General features: G+C 36.4%; 1 protein-coding gene across 12 annotated transcripts in view; it reads left to right on the top strand.

Annotated features, from left to right (window-relative positions):
• Lmntd1 (lamin tail domain containing 1) overlaps positions 1 to 17,586 on the top strand; it is a 319,597-nt gene that overhangs the window by 198,532 nt on the left and 103,479 nt on the right. Inside the window, exon 8 of one of the 12 annotated variants that reach the window (XM_048787335.1) lies at positions 17,310 to 17,453. The exons of the other annotated variants lie outside the window; for them this stretch is intronic. The gene's annotated coding sequence lies outside the window, so the exon portion shown is untranslated. The remainder of the gene's footprint in view (positions 1 to 17,309; positions 17,454 to 17,586) is intronic. 12 annotated transcript variants of the gene reach the window in all.

Below are 17,586 nucleotides of genomic sequence, written 5' to 3'. Positions count from 1 at the left end.
ATAGAGACCAAAGGGGCCGTCTTCGAATTCTGTTTACCACAATGAAATGAATATTTAGGTTGTAAGCTACAGAGATTTGGAAGATTGGTTTTTACTGCAGTGAAACTGACCAATATAACTGATTCCCCAAAAGTGTGTGTCTCTGTGTACGTTATCAAGCATGGGAAACGGCACAAGTCCTAAGGTGCTGCTCAGTGAATTATCTCAAAACATATCTGCACAACCACCCCTTAGATTAAACAAATTAACAAAAACATATAAATAGACAATACCCAGAACATTATTAATGTCACAGCAGCCCTACCATGCCCCCTTTCAGTCATTTCCTCACTCCCAAAATAAACACTATCCTGTCTTCTAACACAATATGTTATTTTGGCCTTCTTTCGAAATCTTTTAAGTGTAATCTGGCTTCCCTTCCTGTAAGTCTCGTACCTATTGCTTGAAGTTTTGGTTTATTTTCTGTTTACTAGTCCATTATTTAGACAGTCTATGTTTTGTTTCTCTATTCTATAGTTGCTGATTTGATTACTTTCCAGTTTTCAGTTACCACAAATTATACTGACCCTACTAGTGTTTGTAAAACCCCTCTTGTCCCTCCCTCCTCCACTCTTTCTTTCATGTTTTTCTCTCTGATACCCTTGTATGTTATAGCTAGACTTCCCTCCCTCTAAAAAGCAGAATTCCAAGTTGATTATTGTAAATAATTTTCTAAATTATTCTTTTTTTTTAAAAAAAATGTGGTGCTGAGGATCAAACTCAATGCCTCACATGTGCAAGGTAAGCACTCTAACATGAGCTACGGCCCCAGCCCTCTAAATTAATCTTTAAGAAACCCTCTGTTATAGATGATTTGGAAGACACTGTGAAACGGATTCAGACCAAAGAAGTAGGGAACTACAGGAGGGGGAAGAGAGATGGGATTTTAGAACCTTGGTATATCTTAGCACAGAAACTCAGCTTAGGTGAGACAGAGTTCATTTCAGTCATTACTCTAAGTAGAGCTGTGCAGACTGGCAGAAAACGGTATAAGATTGGTGGTACCATTTGGGGGATCTGATTCAGGTTCCTCTACTTTTCCCGGCTTGATATGTCACTACTTCTCTAAGCTTCATTTCCCTTGCCTGTTACAAGGGGCAATGATAATTTTCCATTGAAATATTGAGTTTTCTTTTACTCTTTGTGCAAAGAACACAGCATCTTGCCCCAGATTGTCTTTGGACAGCATAATTCCAAAGATTAAAGATACAGAGGATCATAACTGAGACCATGAACTGAAACATCAAATACTCAGGCTCGTCCACGAATTCTTCTTCTCAGTTTTGAATTTAAAAAATAAGCTAAAACATTAAAGGATTTCCTTGGTTCATCAAGTTAAGATCTTTTATATTTCAGTAACTCATTCATTCATCAAACATTTACAGGTCATGCATTCTGAGGCACCTCGGGTAAGCCAAGATAAATAAGTCAGTTCTAGCTCTCAAGAGGTTGGTAGTCCAGCAGGGATTTCAGGCACGTTGACAAACATCATGACTATGATAAGGCTGACAACTAAATGATCAACATGCATTTTGAAGCACAAAGCTATTAATTCTATTTAGAATTTTCAAAAATGGAGAGAAAAAGAGTAAAAGTTGACATTTTGGTTGAGTATTAAAGAATAAATAGAAATTCAGAAAGTAAGCAAACAGAGAAGGCAATTCCAGATGAAGGGACCAGATAGAATGTGTGTGGATAGATACAGTAGTGAAATTTAACTATCTTGTTTAAGGAAAAGTGAGTAGTTTTTACATATCTGGTATAAAGCATGCAGAGTGGCATAGCCACAAGGATCAACCCAATGATCTATTGATCAAGCAAAGCTTAGTTCACCTGCTGAGGTAAGGAAAAGAGGTTTCTTACAGAGCTGTCATAATGTCTAGAAGGGGGAACTTGGAGCACCTATTTTTAAGACTGAGGTCTGGGCTCAAGTGGCTCAAAGAATCTGATTGAGACTGGGCAAAGTTCATTACAGATTGTTTAGGACTGGTGGAAACAAAAAAGAACCATTCAAAACAAAACAAAACAACAACAAAACAACAACAACAAAAAACCCAAAACACAAGCAGGTGAGAATTATTCTAAACCCATTCAGTGAAGCCAGTATTACCAAGGTGTGAAAACCAGACAAAGACACTGTGACAACACCAACAAAAGAAAAAGAAAGAGAGAAATATAGACCAATGTCTCTGATGAAAATAAATATAAAAATTCTCAACAAAATAATAACAAATCAAATCCATCAGAACATAAGAAAGGTTATACAACGTGCACAAATGGGATTTATCTCAGGGAGTCAAAGAAGATTCAATATATAAAAATCAATAAATATAATACATAACATCAACAGAGTGAGACAAAAACCATATGATCATCTCTGAAAAAAGCATTTAACAAAATTCGATGTCACTCAACAAATTCAATTTAGAAAGAATGTGCCTCAACACAATAAAGGCTATATATGGTAAACTCCTACTCAATATCAGACAGAATGGAGAAAAGCTGGAAGAGTTTCTTCTAAGATCTGGAGCAAAATAAGGATGTCTACTTTCTCCACTTTTATTAAATATAGTACTGAAAATATTATCCAGGGCAATCAGATAAGTAAAGACACAAAGGGCATCCAATTAGGAAAGGAAGAAGTCAAATTATCCCTGTTTGCAGATGCCATGATCTAATATATAGAAAAAAACCTAAAAACTCCACACAAAAAAACTATTAGAACCAGTAAATGAGTTCAGAAAAGTTGCAGAATACAAAAATCAACCTATAAAAATCAATAACATTTATATATATGAATTAAAAAATTTACCAAAAAACGAAATTTAAACCAATTTAATTCATAATAGCTCTCTAAAATACTTAGGAGTAAATTTAACTAGAAAGTAAATTATCTCTATAATGAAAATTGCAAAACACTAATGAAACAGTTGAAGAAGAGGACACCCAGAGAGAGAAAGGGCATTCCATATTCATGAATTGGAGAAATTAACATTGTTAAAATGTCCACACTGCCTAAAATTATTTACAGATTTAATGCAACCTGTATTGAAGTACCAAAGATATCTTTCACAAAAACAGAAAGGGCAATCCTAAAATTTATATGAACCACAAAGGACCCCAAATAGCCAAAGTAAGTTTTTGAGCAAAAAGAACAAAGCTAGAGGCATCACATTACCTGATCTCAAAAGGTACTACAAAGCTGTAGTAACACAGCATCCTGTTTCTGGCTTTAAAAACAAACACATAGACAAATTACACCAAAGGTACAGAGAATCCAGAAACAAATCCACAGCCAGCAGACTTTCTACAAAGGTGCCAACAACAAGAAAAGACAGTCTCTTTGATAAATGGTGCTGGAAAACGTAATATCCACACACAGTAGAATGAAACTAGACCCCTGTCTCTTACCATATACAAAAGTCAACTAAAGCAAGATCAAAGACTATGAAACTATGAATCTTCTAGAAGAAAACATACGGGAAACACTTCAAAACATTGGTATAGGCAATGATTTTTTTGGATAGAAATCTAAAAGTACACACAACAAGGAAAAATAGAGAAATAATAAAAGACATGACGTGATATTAAGACACAATCAATAGAGTGAAGACACAGCATGGGGAAAATATCTCTAACTATTCATCTGCCAAAGGACTAATATTCTATAATATTTAAGGATTTAAAAAAACAGAACAGAAAAAACAAATAATCCAGTTAAAAAATGGAAAAATGATCTGAGCATACATTCCTCAAATGCCATCATACAAATGATCAAGAAGTATATAAAAAATGCTCTCATCACTAATCATCAGGGAAATGGATATCAAAGTCACAATGAGATATCATCTTACTCCAGTGAAAAATGGCTAAAAGAAAAAAAGAAACAACAAATGCTGGTAAGTGGGGAACTCTTTCTAATACATTGTTGGTGGGAATGTAATCAGTACAGCTACTATGCAAAGTGGTATGAAGATTCCTAAAAAGACTAAAAACTAGAACTACTGTGAGATCCAGCAATCCTACCATTGGATGTACATTTAAAGGAAATGAAGTCAGTACATCAAAGAGATACCTGCATGCCCATGTTTTTTGCAGCACTGTTGAGTATCCAAGATATGGAATCCACTGAGGTGTTCATAAAAAAAAATTAATCGATGAAGATAACATGGTACATGTACACAATGGAATATTATTCAACTATAAAAAATGAAATCCTGTCATTTGTGACGTGTATGGAATTTGAGAACCTTACATTATGTGAAATGAACCAGGCACAGAAATACAAATACCACATGTTCTCACTCAAATGGAAGATAAAAAAGTTGATTACTTGGAAGTAGAGACTGGACTATTGGTTATTAGAGGCTAGGAAGGGAAGTAGAAGCGGGTAATAGAGGGAGGTCAGATTACAGGCACCAGAAGACAAATGGGAGGAATAAATTTTAGTGTTCTATAGCCCCATAAGATGGCTGTAGTTTCCAACAATTTATTACATATTTTTCAAAGAACTAAAAAAAATTAAGGTTTCCCATCACAAAGAATTTATAAATATTCAAGGGAATGGAAAGACTAATTATTCTGATTTAATTACATTGTATATTTTATCAAGTTATCATACTGTACCACATAAATATGTACAATAATTTTTTGTCAATTAAAAATTCAAAATACACTTGGGAAGGGAAGTCCATATTATTAAATATGAGGCTTTGTTACATTCTTGTTCCAATTTGTTATGTTACGTAATCCTTTATGTATCTACATCTGACATTCTAGAGAAAGTGCAAACTCTCAGGAGCCATATGGAGCCAGTATAATCCTTACATAATATTTATAAAGTGACAAATTTTAAAGAATTTAGCTACTTTCAATGCAAATCTGGGAGTTATTTTTAAGAAACAGTATTTTATAACAATGTTCTATCTTCTGATTTTTATGTTGGAGAATTGTATATTGGGGATCTTTGAAGTACAAAACAAATTCCAAAATCTCTTTGAATGATGATACAGTGTTTTTCATGAAGTGTTTTCTAAAAATAAAATAATGATCCTGTGGCAATTATGTTAGTCACCATTCAAACTGAAGGCTTTATTTAAATCCATAACTGAGTAAACGAGTCTAAAAATTGGACTTTGATATTTTTATCAGAATAAAAATATGACAACCCTTCCCAAGTCTGCAAGGACATTAAATTCGGTGATATGAATTACCATACAGTGCGGCATAAGGGCAAAACTTTCCAAAAACCATGAGCTTGTGTTTTTTAGATGCTCAGGTAATGAACATTAACACTGGAATTTCCTGGGGTACAAGTTGGTACAAACTAATATGAGCTGAAAATGAGATTTCAGTAGATTTTAATTTTTCATTAATTCATAAGCCATTTTTCAGCTGTTGTGAAATATTTTCTTTGCCCTGTGTGAGAACAGTAATCAATTTTCATTTTAAAAAGACTTGTGCATCAAAATGTTGGTAATGATGTGACTTACAGTCTTCAACCCCAGGTTGAACTAAGATGTAGTCACCATGTTGTGTTAAGGTCAATTTGAGGATGGATTGTCAGCAGAGTGTGTGGGCGTGTGTGTGTGTGTGTGTGTGTGTGAGAGAGAGAGAGAGAGAGAGAGAGAGAGAGAGAGAGAAAGAGAGAGAAGCCATCAGGGTTAAGTTATCACCTACCAATAGGCAAAAGACTGACAGGTGTCCTTTAACTACAGTACCACTGAGCAGAAAATCCTCCTCCAGCCTCTTGTTGGCTACATTGCCTTGGTGAAGAGAAGCAGCTCTGTAAACTATAGGAAAATGTTAGTTTTAGCAGAGACTGTAGTATAAAGATTGAAAAAAGAAAAACCATTGCCTCAGAAAGACATGAAATTTGGACATAACAGGTTTAATTCAACTCAGAACTAACCGTAGCCAGAAACCAAAGGGGAGTGGGAAAGCAAAGCCTTGCAAGTTTGTCCAATCTGCTTTATGTACCTTTCCCATGGACTTTTTGGCAACTAATACACATTTTTTTGGATCAAATGTTAATGTAAGAACTGTGTAATTTTCCCAAAATATCCTAATAAACCGTTGTCAGACTTGTCCGAAATTAGACCTTACGTGGGTTAAAGTGTGATTATTTAGTCTATTCTTCTCTCCCTATGCCATACCACCAGCACTGTGAACACTAGTAGCTTGGTAATATAGCTTATTTGACTGGACAACACTAACCATCTTGGCTGACCTGGGACTGAGGGGCTTCACCAGGACATGGGTCTTTCAGTGCTACTAAAACTGCCACTGAACTGTTAGAGTCCCAGGTAAACCTAGGTGGTCAATCAGAGATTCTAAGTAAGATAAAATATTGAAGTTTTTTTTTTTGTTTTAATTGAGAGATAAATTTGGATGAACATATTGTGTACAGTGTGATGTTTTAAAGTATGTACACATTGTGAGATGGTTAAATCTAATCCACAAACATATTATCTCATATATTATTTTTAGTAAGAACACAACACTCTCAGCATTTTTTAAGAAGATGATATATTGTCATTAACTATAGTTATCAGATCTCTTCAACTTATTCTCCTATCTAACTGTAATTTTGTAATTTTAACCAAAATCGCCCAACCCCCACGCCCAACCACCTGGGCTCTGATAACAACCATTCCGCTCTCATCTGTATATGAGAACAATGTTTTTGATTCTACATGAGTGTTATCATGTGGAATTTGTCTTTATGTGCTGGGTTTATTTCAACTAGCTTAAGGTCCATATTTTCATCCACGTTGTTGCTAATGACAGGATTTCCTTTTTTAAAATTATTGCTTGTTTTCAGTCACACATAACAGTAGAATATACTATGTCAAAATTATAAAAGCATGGAATATAATTTGTTCTAATTCAGACTCCAGTATTTCCCTTCCCCTCCCTTCCTCCCACACCCTGTTCCCCTCCCCCCTTCTTTTTATGGATGAATAATATTCCATTGTGTATATATACTACATTTTCTTCATCCTTTTATCAGTTGATGGACACTTGAGTTGATTCCTTATCTTGACTATTGTAAATAGCACTGCAATAAACAGGAGGGCAGATCTCCTTTTGGCATAATTACTTCATTTACCTTGGATATCAGCCAAGGTAGTAGGATAGCTGGATCACATGATAGTTCTATTTTTAATTTTTAAAGGAACTTCCATACTGTTTCCCATAACAACTATACTAGTACATTCCCACCAACTGGGTGCCAGGGTTCCTATCCAACTGTCTTTTTGATAAAAGCCACTCTAATAGGAGTGAGGTGGTATCTTACTGTGATTTTGATTTGCATTTCCCTGATGACTAGTGATGTTGAACATTTTTTCCACATACCTTTTGACCATTTGTGGCCTTCTTTTGAGAAATGTCTATTCAGGTCTTTTGCCCACTTTTTAAATTAGTTTGTTTTCTTCTTATTAAGCTGTTTAAATTCCTCATATATTTTGGATCTTAACCCTTATAAGATATACAGTTAGCAAATATTTTCTGCCATTCTATAGGTTCTCTCTTCATCCTGTTGATGATAATATTCACCATGTAGGAGATTTTTAGTTTGATGCTATCTCATCTGTCTAGCTTTACTTTTGTAAAAGACAAAGTACAGGTGTGTGCTTTTAAGGTCATGTTTTGAAAATCATTGCCCAGACCAACATCATGGAACTTTTGCCCTATATTTTCTTCTAGTAGCTTTATTGTTTTGGTTTTACATTTAAATATTTAATACATTTGAGTCAGGTTTTGTATATGGTGTGGGATAAGGATCAAATTTCTTTGTTCAGCATGTGGATATCCAGTTTTCTCAGCACCCTTTGTTAAACAGACTGTCCTTTCTCCATTCTGTTTTTAGCACTATCAGGGATTACTTAGCTGTTAATGCATGGATTTATTTATGGTTCTCTAGTCCATGGATTAATTTTCCTATTTTTTTTAATTTCAGTACCATATTGTTTTGTTTACTATAGCATTGTAATATGTTTTGAAGTTAGGTAATGTGTTGCCTACAGTTTTGTTCTTTTTGATCAAGATTGCTTTGACTATTTGGGGTTCTATATATGCTGGGATTATAGGCATGTGCCAAGCTCCACAATTATTTCTTTAAATATGCTTTCTATCCTTTTGTCTTTGTCTTCTCCTTCCCAAACATCTATGATCTAAACCTTTATTCTTTTGATCCTATCTCATAAATTACACAACTGTTTTCCATTCCTTTTCATTCTTTTTTATCTTCTTGTATGAATTCAGTTTGCCTGACTGCAGACATCATGAGTTTCAAATGCCATGATTATTCCTGAGTAACCCTGCTAAGCTTTCCCTACATGGTTTTCCAATATCCTATAAATAGACAAAAACATTAGAGTGGTATATGAAGTTTATAGCCAGACCCTGGTTCCAATAACATGCCTGACTCTTTGATATTAGCTTGAGACAAACAAGTACCATTCCAGCTTGGATTAAATCACTTATCCTGACCATTTTATAAGCCCTCATTTTTATGATTCTAAGCATGGGATCCAACTTATCTTTCTTCTGCCAGCAACCATGCATCTATCAGCAATTCCCCCAATAAACTGTATTCTGTGCAATCCTGGAACTGTCTTTCTCTTCTCTTCAAGTTTAAAGCACTTTATGACTGATTTTCGTACACTGGGACCAGTATGTTCCAGAACACTGCTCTGACTTGTATTTTCAAATAACCTGTCTTGGAGTTAAAAAGTACTTACTTTTGCCTGATCTGTTTTTGCTGTCATTGAGCCTTTTGCATTTCTCATTTTATTAATTTTATTTTTCAGTTCCAAAATTTATGTTTGATTTTTTAAACCATTTTAAAGTCTTGTTAAACTAATTCTGATCACTCACTGTTTTTCTGACTGTTTTTAAGGCATTTCTTTGTATTTTCTTGAACTTCTATGAGTTCCTTAAAATTGATGTTTAGAATGCTTTGTCAGGCAATTTGTACATCCATCTCTCTCTCTCTTTCTTTCTTTTCCTTTTCCTTTCTTTTTCTTTCTTTGTGTGTGTGTGTGTGTGTGTGTGTGTGTGTGTGTGCTGGGGGTTACCTAGAGCCTTGTGCATGCAAGGCAGATACTCTACCAACTGAGCTACATCTCCAGCCTCCATCTCCATCTCTTGAAAGTTGGTCATTGGTATTTTTTTCTGCTGGTAGTATCATGTTTTCCTGGTTGTACTTGATTCTTGTCCTGTATATCAATGTCTGGGTATTGGAAAAGTAGGACTTATTTTAATCTTTGTAGACTGTACTTGTTTGGGAATGCTTTTTTACAATAAACCTACCCATGGATTCTGGGAAGACCTTCCTCTTTGGTTCCTATGTCCAAGACTACTATGGCCATTGTAGTTCTTGGGGTGTTGTAAGTCCAGGACTTCTGTGGCCAGCATCACATCAGGCTGAAATTCCATGGTTGTCAAGTTGGAATCCTATGGCTGCTCAGCACTGGGTTGGAATCTTGTGCAGGCTGAGTCTGGTGCATCATTCAGGTATACAAATAGCTTAGAGATACTGAGGCCTACTTGCTGCTAAGAGGTATCTGGAGCCCAAGATCACTATAGTCAGCTCCATGCAGATAGAATTCACTTTGCATGGGTTATGGGTTCCCATCTGACAGGGGGGCAGGTTTGAAGGCCCAGATTGTGAGTACCAGCTTGGAGCCAGGCGCCGTATGAGTCTGCCTGGTGCTGGGTTTTACTATAATAGACCCAAAAGTCCTACGCTTATTCCTTTATTTCCCCAAGTATATGGTATCTCTCTGCTTACTACATTGCTTGGAGTATGGGGAGGAATGATGTGTATATTGTAAAATTGTCCTTCCTCCTCTCTTTAATGCATTTTTTCTTATTATTATTATAGTGAGGTACTATGATTGCTCACCTTCCTTAGATCTTGCAATGGTATTTTCATGCACAGATAGTTATCCAAGTTGGTGTTTTGCAGGGGAGCAATTATTGGAGAATCCTATTCCACCATATTATTGCAATCCCTTTCAGTTTCTATTTTATATTCTAAATTCATATGTGATTTAAAAGTGACAAAGAAAAAAACTTTTGCTTTATTTTAAGCCACATTTTTTGTTCACTTTTTAAAAATTATATATTAATTTGAAAAAGTTGCCATATGGCCCTTGAGTCCAGACTGATACTAAAGTGATTTTTAATAAAATAATTCAATTAAATATTTCCTTTAGTAAACTGAAATTTTTTCATAGGACATAAGAAATGATACAATAACTTCATTACATTAAAATGATGTCAAACTTCTTTAAAAATAAAACAAATAAATAACCACCAATAAAAGGAAGCATGAAATACAATTGCTCCTGAAAACTAATGCAGTGAAGGAAAGACTATGTGATATGATCCAAAGCCAGTGTATTGACAGTACCGGGGGTGATTCTAATTGGGGCTCAAACCTGGGATAGGTTAAAAAAGAAGGGCTCAAAGAAGCTTTGAGGTATAGCTGTATAGAGCCACAATTAAAATGGAGAGAATAAGAGAACAGAACCACAGAAAGGTGCACAAAAACCTAAAGATCATCCTCATTTTTCACTTAAGATCAGGCCTTCAGACTTTGTTTATTGCGTCAGATTTTAATAATAGCTGAGTGGCGTTTAAAATACATTTTATAAGGAAGATTGCACATGTAAGTGATTAATTCTAATCTAGAATATAAGGTGTTCCATTTTCATTCCTTGATTTTATATTGTGCTTGGAGTAGAAAAATAAAAAATGGTTATCTTTTGAAAAATGAAAGAAGCTAGAAACAAAGCAATACGACATTAATGATTTTGATTTTTTAAAATTTACATATACTGAGAAAACAAACTTCATGTTATTATGTCATAAAGTAATATATTTTTGTTTTGATTTTTATTATTTTCTATTTCTCTAAAATACATGTACATTATAAAGAAGAAAGAATAATTTATCAATTTAACACAACTTAATAATAGATTATTACCAATAAAAATTCACCAACCATTTTTTTAAGGAAAGTAAGACACTGTGGTTAGTTTCAATATCCATTAGAAAAAGTAATTAATTAATAAATATTTGCTTTTTTTTCTTTGTAGTGCTGAGGATCAAACCCAGTCTTTGTGCATGCTAAGCAAATAATCTACCACAGAACTAAAACACCAGAACCTCCACTCTCACCAATTAATGAGAATTTCTCAGCTATTGGGTAGAAATAGAGAAGGCTCACAGTCTCAAGACATGTTTTATATAGCATAAAAGGTAGACTAACTTTGAAAAATGGAAAATGATAAATATCAGTGATGATAAGTCAGTGTTATTCACTTTTTGATAATAAAGGCCATTGTTATTCAAGTTTATTCTTGAAAACCTTGATTTTAATATTCTTTGTGCCATATACACATATGTGTGAATATATGTGTCTAAATGTATTTATGTGAAAAAATATCACTCATTATCAGAATATACCTGCATCTGAAAGTATGAAATATATTTTAGAACCACTCTCACTTTGTAGTTCTGAAGCTCAAACCCAGGACCTTGCACATGCCAGGCCCCATAACTTTATATGTATTTTCTTAAAATAGCACTCAGTAAAAAGAAAATCCAGTTTGCCCCCAAACATCTATGAATGCCACCTTCTCTTCCATCATTTCTACTCTTTTGTCAGTCATCTCATTAATAAGATGTTGCATCTCCCTATTTTTTGTAGTCAATGGAAAACCAAATCAACTGCAAAGAAAGCAAAAGATGATATTTACACAGCTTTAAAAATCATTACTGGATTCTAACCAAATCCACTGTGACCATAATTGTGGTCATTTGAGTTGGCCATTTTCATTTTGGGTTGAGATGAATCAGCCACATTAACAAAGTGGATGTAAAACTGATCACTTATCTTTAGGAGCTGTAGAAAGAAGGTGATGCTGCCTTCCACCCACTGATAAAGTGTATCTTTTCTGAAACAAGGTTTTGTGGAAAAATGAAACATCAATGTAATTATAACTGGCCACCAAATTTTTTTTTTGTAAGATAGTCTTTTTTTTTATGCATGCACTTGTGCATGTGCGCGTGTGTGTGCGCGCACACACACACACACACACACACACACTACAAAGGTAATAAAGACCATTCACTCAGTAGATCAACTGAAAAGGCTACTTTTATACCTTTTCTGAGAAATCAGGCTTGCTATTGTTACTATGGCAACAGATTGTCAGTATGAATGCTGGAGTTTCTTTGGCCTGGCTGATTGCTAAAGTAGGTGAGATAGGAACACTTGATATTTTTTATTTAAATATTTTTCAATTTTTTTTATTGGTTGTTCAAAACATTACAAAGCTCTTGACATATCATATTTCATACATTAGATTCAAGTTGGTTATGAACTCCTAATTTTACCCCAAATACAGATTGCAGAATCACATCGGTTACACATCCACATTTTTACATAATGCCCTATTAGTAACTGTTGTATTCAAATCTATGTTTTTAAGCTCTTGAATAGATGGGTATACAGGTGCAGTAATAGGAACTACATTCCAACAGGATGTTGTTCAGGAGGATACCAAGAGAGTTAGACCTTGGGGCACAGTTTGCTACTTGTGACTTGCTGATGGCAGAGTAGAGACCTCAGTTGGTCTCACTGGATCTGAGTCTTTTTCCTTCTACTCTTCTCTCTGGTGTTTATTCTTCAAGTGGGAAATGCTAGATTGGTAGTAGTAAATAAAAATTTACTCACAATCAACAGGTACATAGTGAATGTGTGTTACATAGCAAACTACCAGGGACACACAGACAAAATTAATGCCTTCATTGAACTCATATTCCTGTGACAGAGACAAGCCAAAATCAAACAGATAAATCTGTACATTATGCCAAATAGTGATAGCTGCTATAAAAAATAATAAAGCATACTAAGACAATAATAGGAATTTTTTTGAAAGAAGAAAGAATGAAAAATTAAAATCTTTAAGAAAATCATAACATTTTGATTTACTCATAACTAGCCATGATAGACATAGATTACATGTGAATATACTAAATCACTTATGTTTTAAATAAATATGTCTCTCTCAAAAATGAAAGCCTACCATTTGGCAAATACTGGGATCACTGGTGAGAAAAGGGAACCAGTGACCCAGTTCCAGAGCTGTAAAGATCAGAAACCTTTAATAAGGCTAACAAAAGCTGCAGATTTGGGACCTTCAATTTTTAAAGGACTCCATATTTTATACCTGTCTTGAGTTCTCTAAAATTTTCCAAGAGTCTTTTATATGTTAGATTTAAAAGGACAAAATTCATTTGGAATGTTTGAATGTAGTTTCTTACAAAGAAGGTGCTAGAGTTGGGATCTGGAATGTCTACCACAGGTCCACATGTTCACGTCTTAGGCATCAGCGTGAGCTTTGGGAGGTGCTGGAAACGTTAAAAGGTGGGGTCTAGTGGGAAGGCTTCCAGTCATTAGGAGTGTGCCCTTGGAGGGGATAGTGAGACCCAAGTCCCTCTTCTTCCTTTGTTCTCTTTCCTCATGGCCATGGGGGAATAGCTTTGCACCACTGTGTGCTCTGGACCATGATTCTCTGCCTCACCACAGGCCCAAAAGCAATGAGCCCCCCCAACCGTGGACTGAAGTCTTCAAAACTGTGAGCCAAAACAAACTTTCCCTCTTTATAAGTTGATTATCTCAGGAATTTTGTTACATTAATAAAAAGCTGACTAACACAGAAGGCTTAAAATTTCCACTCTCTGGCTTACGATTTCCTGGAGCAAGTTTCTTTGTAGGACACATGACCTCAGAATGTAGTAATAGAAGGAAATATAAATGGATTTGGGAAGAATATCCATTTATGTATTTGTGAATGACAGAACCAACCAACAACTAAGAGAAACTTAAAGTTTTGGAGTTTGTGTTCTGCTAACGAACCACAAAATGGATGTCCTGATATGGGATTTGGAAAATTGGGAAAGGGCTCTACAATTAGGAAGGATGACCAGGCCCTCCCTTCCCTGCCAAAATTGTGCTGGCAACAGATGACTGAGTTGCATGAATGCTGGACCACCCAGTATGGCAATTCCTGTGTTCCTCCCAGATTGTATTTATTCTTTATTGTCTCATAAAGAGCCTGGCACTCACTGGACAATTTTGCTGGACAACATGTTGGCATTATATTTTTGTGTTGCCTGAAGCAACTCCAATGGCTGCAGTAAAACATGCTTGTTGCTTTTTTATTATTGGCATTCAGTGTGGGTGATAATTGAACTGTTTGCTTTCTTTACTTGGATTGAAGATCATAGTCTGCAAATGATCCTAAGGTGCTTTATTAATACTGTATTGAGCAACATTGAAATGTTGTTTTTTACAATAGCCAGGTGGAGTAAAGCAGGGCTTTCGTTCAGAAGTCTTGGGAAAGCCAAGTTGTAGGTTCAATCTCTAAGGGCTCCAATCTGCTCTATCCCTCCTATGAAGATTTTCTTTCGGTTTTATTTAGTTTTTAGTGTTTGTTAGTCTTCAGGCTTCTGGATTTGTTCCCTTTTCCCTTGGATTAATTTTTTTTTCCTAGTTGGACCTCAACTCTATTGTGTCAAGGACCCTGGAGGAACTCATCAAGCGGAATAGATGATAAAATGAGATCTACACCAGTTCTGATAAAACAGAAAACTACTTGCCCTCGAACTTGTCAAGTTCTGGCCTTAAGCTCAGACCTCTCTTCTCCACTCCCAGTTCTCTACCCCACCCATTAATTCTCTTTCCTCTGAAGCACTTTTGGTGCCTTCCAGTTTGGACATTCTTGGCAGTGAGAGCTCCATGGCATGAGCTCTTGGTGGTGGAACACGTTGTTTCTGTTCTTTCTCCTGACAGTACACCCTGCACCAAGGCAGGCAGCAGTCACCCTTTGGAAGATCCTATTAGTCAGTTAATTAGTGGCAGAGCTCACATATGCTCAAGAGATTTTATGATATGTCCTCTCTCAAGGTCATTTCTACTCATATTCTAAGTCCAGAAAAATTGAAGTCAAACTATTAATAAACTAATAAACCTGTATTTTTTTCAGATTTAAAGACTGATATTTTAATTAACACATTTCCCTTTCCTTTTTTACATTAATCAATTTATTTTGAAACATACAAACCATTTTTTAAAGTACTTAAAAGGATCTTTGGAGTTCTAACTGCAATATGGAGATTGTATAAATTATACTTTACACCTGCCCAGCGTTGTCCTGTGCTTGCTATAGGTTTTCCTTAATTTCCAGCCTAGCCTAGATACAGGCTCATTTGTCTGGCTTTTGATTTATTTGCCTTCCCTAGTCTAGATGGAGGCTCAGCTATTTCCTTTAGATGCCGTTCAGTCCTCAGAAGAGCCAGGTTCTATCCTCATTTCTAAAATACTTCTTTGTGCTCAACACTTCACCAGTTTAAGTTGTTTTCTTTGGGTCATCTTGACATACTAAATCCTTTCTTAAGTTATTTTCTTACATATTTGCCTGATTCTATTTGATTAGATATAAGTGTTACAGTCATTTCGGCCTTACATTTGAACAAAATGCCTGTGTGTGTGCATGTGTCTGTGCGTGTGTGTCTGTACTGGGGATGGGGTGGGAGAGAAGACTGGCTGAAGAGGTAGTGATGTTAGGGTGGAAACCTTCTCATGCCTGTGGTACCAGCAGCTCTTCCTAGCTCAAAAGGACTGCCATGAAATTGGACAATCTCCCACGGAGATTTCCCTGGCAACAGGAAGGTTCCCTGGGAAATAGCTGTGCTGGTCAGCCTGGGTTTCTTTCTAAACCCAGGGAGGGTTGGCGCTGCATGGTAAATAAAAGCAAAGAAATTTCTGGAACTAGGTATTTGCTTTGGTAAAGCCCCAAACCTATTCAGGCTTATTTTTTAGTTGTCAGGGTGATTAAAGTGGTTAATTTAAAAAATCTCCCCAGAAACCTATCTTGAGGAGGGGTGTACAGTTGGAGAAAGGATTATATGGACATTCAGTTGTTGCTAACTGAAAGCAAATGGACATAAGAGGAGCAGGTCATGATCTCTCTCTCTTCAATGAGAAGACATTGAAGATGAATGAACGGTTCATATTTGCACTTGGAAAATGTTTCATCTAAATATATGTTTTTTCATAACAAAAGTATCTCTGGTGTGGATATAAATGTATATGCTAAAATATGTTTGAAGTAACTTCTAGAGCTCCATAAGCAACAATCAGGCATAGAGACAAACTAACCTATGCTAAGCACCACCCACGTAAGGGTAAAGGAGGAATAATACAGGATGATCCCGTTCAGCATGTTCTTCAGGGCCTCTGCCTGGCTGGTGAACTGGAATCCCCAGTGGTCCTCTTTACTTTGGTTCTATGACTTCAGTATTTGTAGAGTCCCTATGAAAGGTGACCTCAGCCCCAGAAGCATGCCCACTGACCTGGCATGACCTTTCCCACACCTTCTTAGGCCCCTGAGCTAAGGAAGCTCTCACATTGCTATGCTCCAGCAGCTCTGTGGGTGCACCAATCCTGGTCAGAATTTGCCTACAGGCTGTCGTTCCTGCTGAACCACACCAGCCAGGGAGCAGTGGTGTTGGGCAGAATCTATTTGCCTTCTGTCCAGCCCTGCATTCCTGAGCTTCCATCCTTTGTAGTCATAAAAAGTATTTCCCCTTAAGGTTGGGTCTGGCTGTACCAATGCCAGTCAGACCAGAGAGAAGTGTGGAATCTCTCCTGCTCTTCCCTTCCCAAACTCAGCAGATGAAGTGCAGAATTATTCTTAAAGATATATATAAGAGTCCCTGAATCTGGGAATAATCTTCATGCTGTATTGTGCTATTCTGTCTCTGTGACTGCGTTTATACCTCAGTTCTGTTGAGTACATCAACTCCTGAAGTTCTTTCTCAGTGTTACAGATTAAATTGTGATCCCCTCTCTCAACATTCATAGTGTCATAAGGGTGGGACCCTAAGCCAATAGGACTTATGTCTTTAGAAGAAGAGGAGGAGATACCGGGGATGTGCATGCAGAGAGGAAAGATCATATGACGACATGGCAAGAAGGTAGTTGTTTGCAAGCCAGGAAGTGAGGCCTCACTTGAAACCACCCTATCTTGATCTCAGACTTCCACCTAGGCCTGGTTGTACAACTGGGCTCTGCACACACCCTGTTTGTTTAGCTCTATCATTCTCATTCAGTCCTGCTGCTTTTTCTGTAGTTGGTAAGCAGACTGGTCACTTGGCCCACAAGGCTTCTTTTCCTCTGCCTTCAGGTGTCCTCACTGCCTGGAATCCTGCTTCTGACTGCCTTGGTGCTCCCTTGAACCAACGGAGAATCTAGAAGAGAATCCAACTTGATTTGGACCTGTCTACTTTTGACTATTGGCCATTTTCTAGGAGACCAGAGACACAATTGGGTCAGTTTTCATAAACACAGCTCTTATCTCCTCTTCCTACCTACTGCATCTGACTGCTGAGGTCTCAACACACCTTCACTGGTCTGTGGGTACAATAAGAGGTCACCTCCTCCTTTTTCTGCTTCTTTGTGCT

Source organism: Marmota marmota, unplaced genomic scaffold (genome assembly GCF_001458135.2).
Source record: "Marmota marmota marmota unplaced genomic scaffold, marMar, whole genome shotgun sequence".
NCBI lineage: Eukaryota > Metazoa > Chordata > Mammalia > Rodentia > Sciuridae > Marmota > Marmota marmota.
Note: the sequence above shows the minus strand (reverse complement) of the source record. Positions and strands in the feature narration are given on the sequence as shown.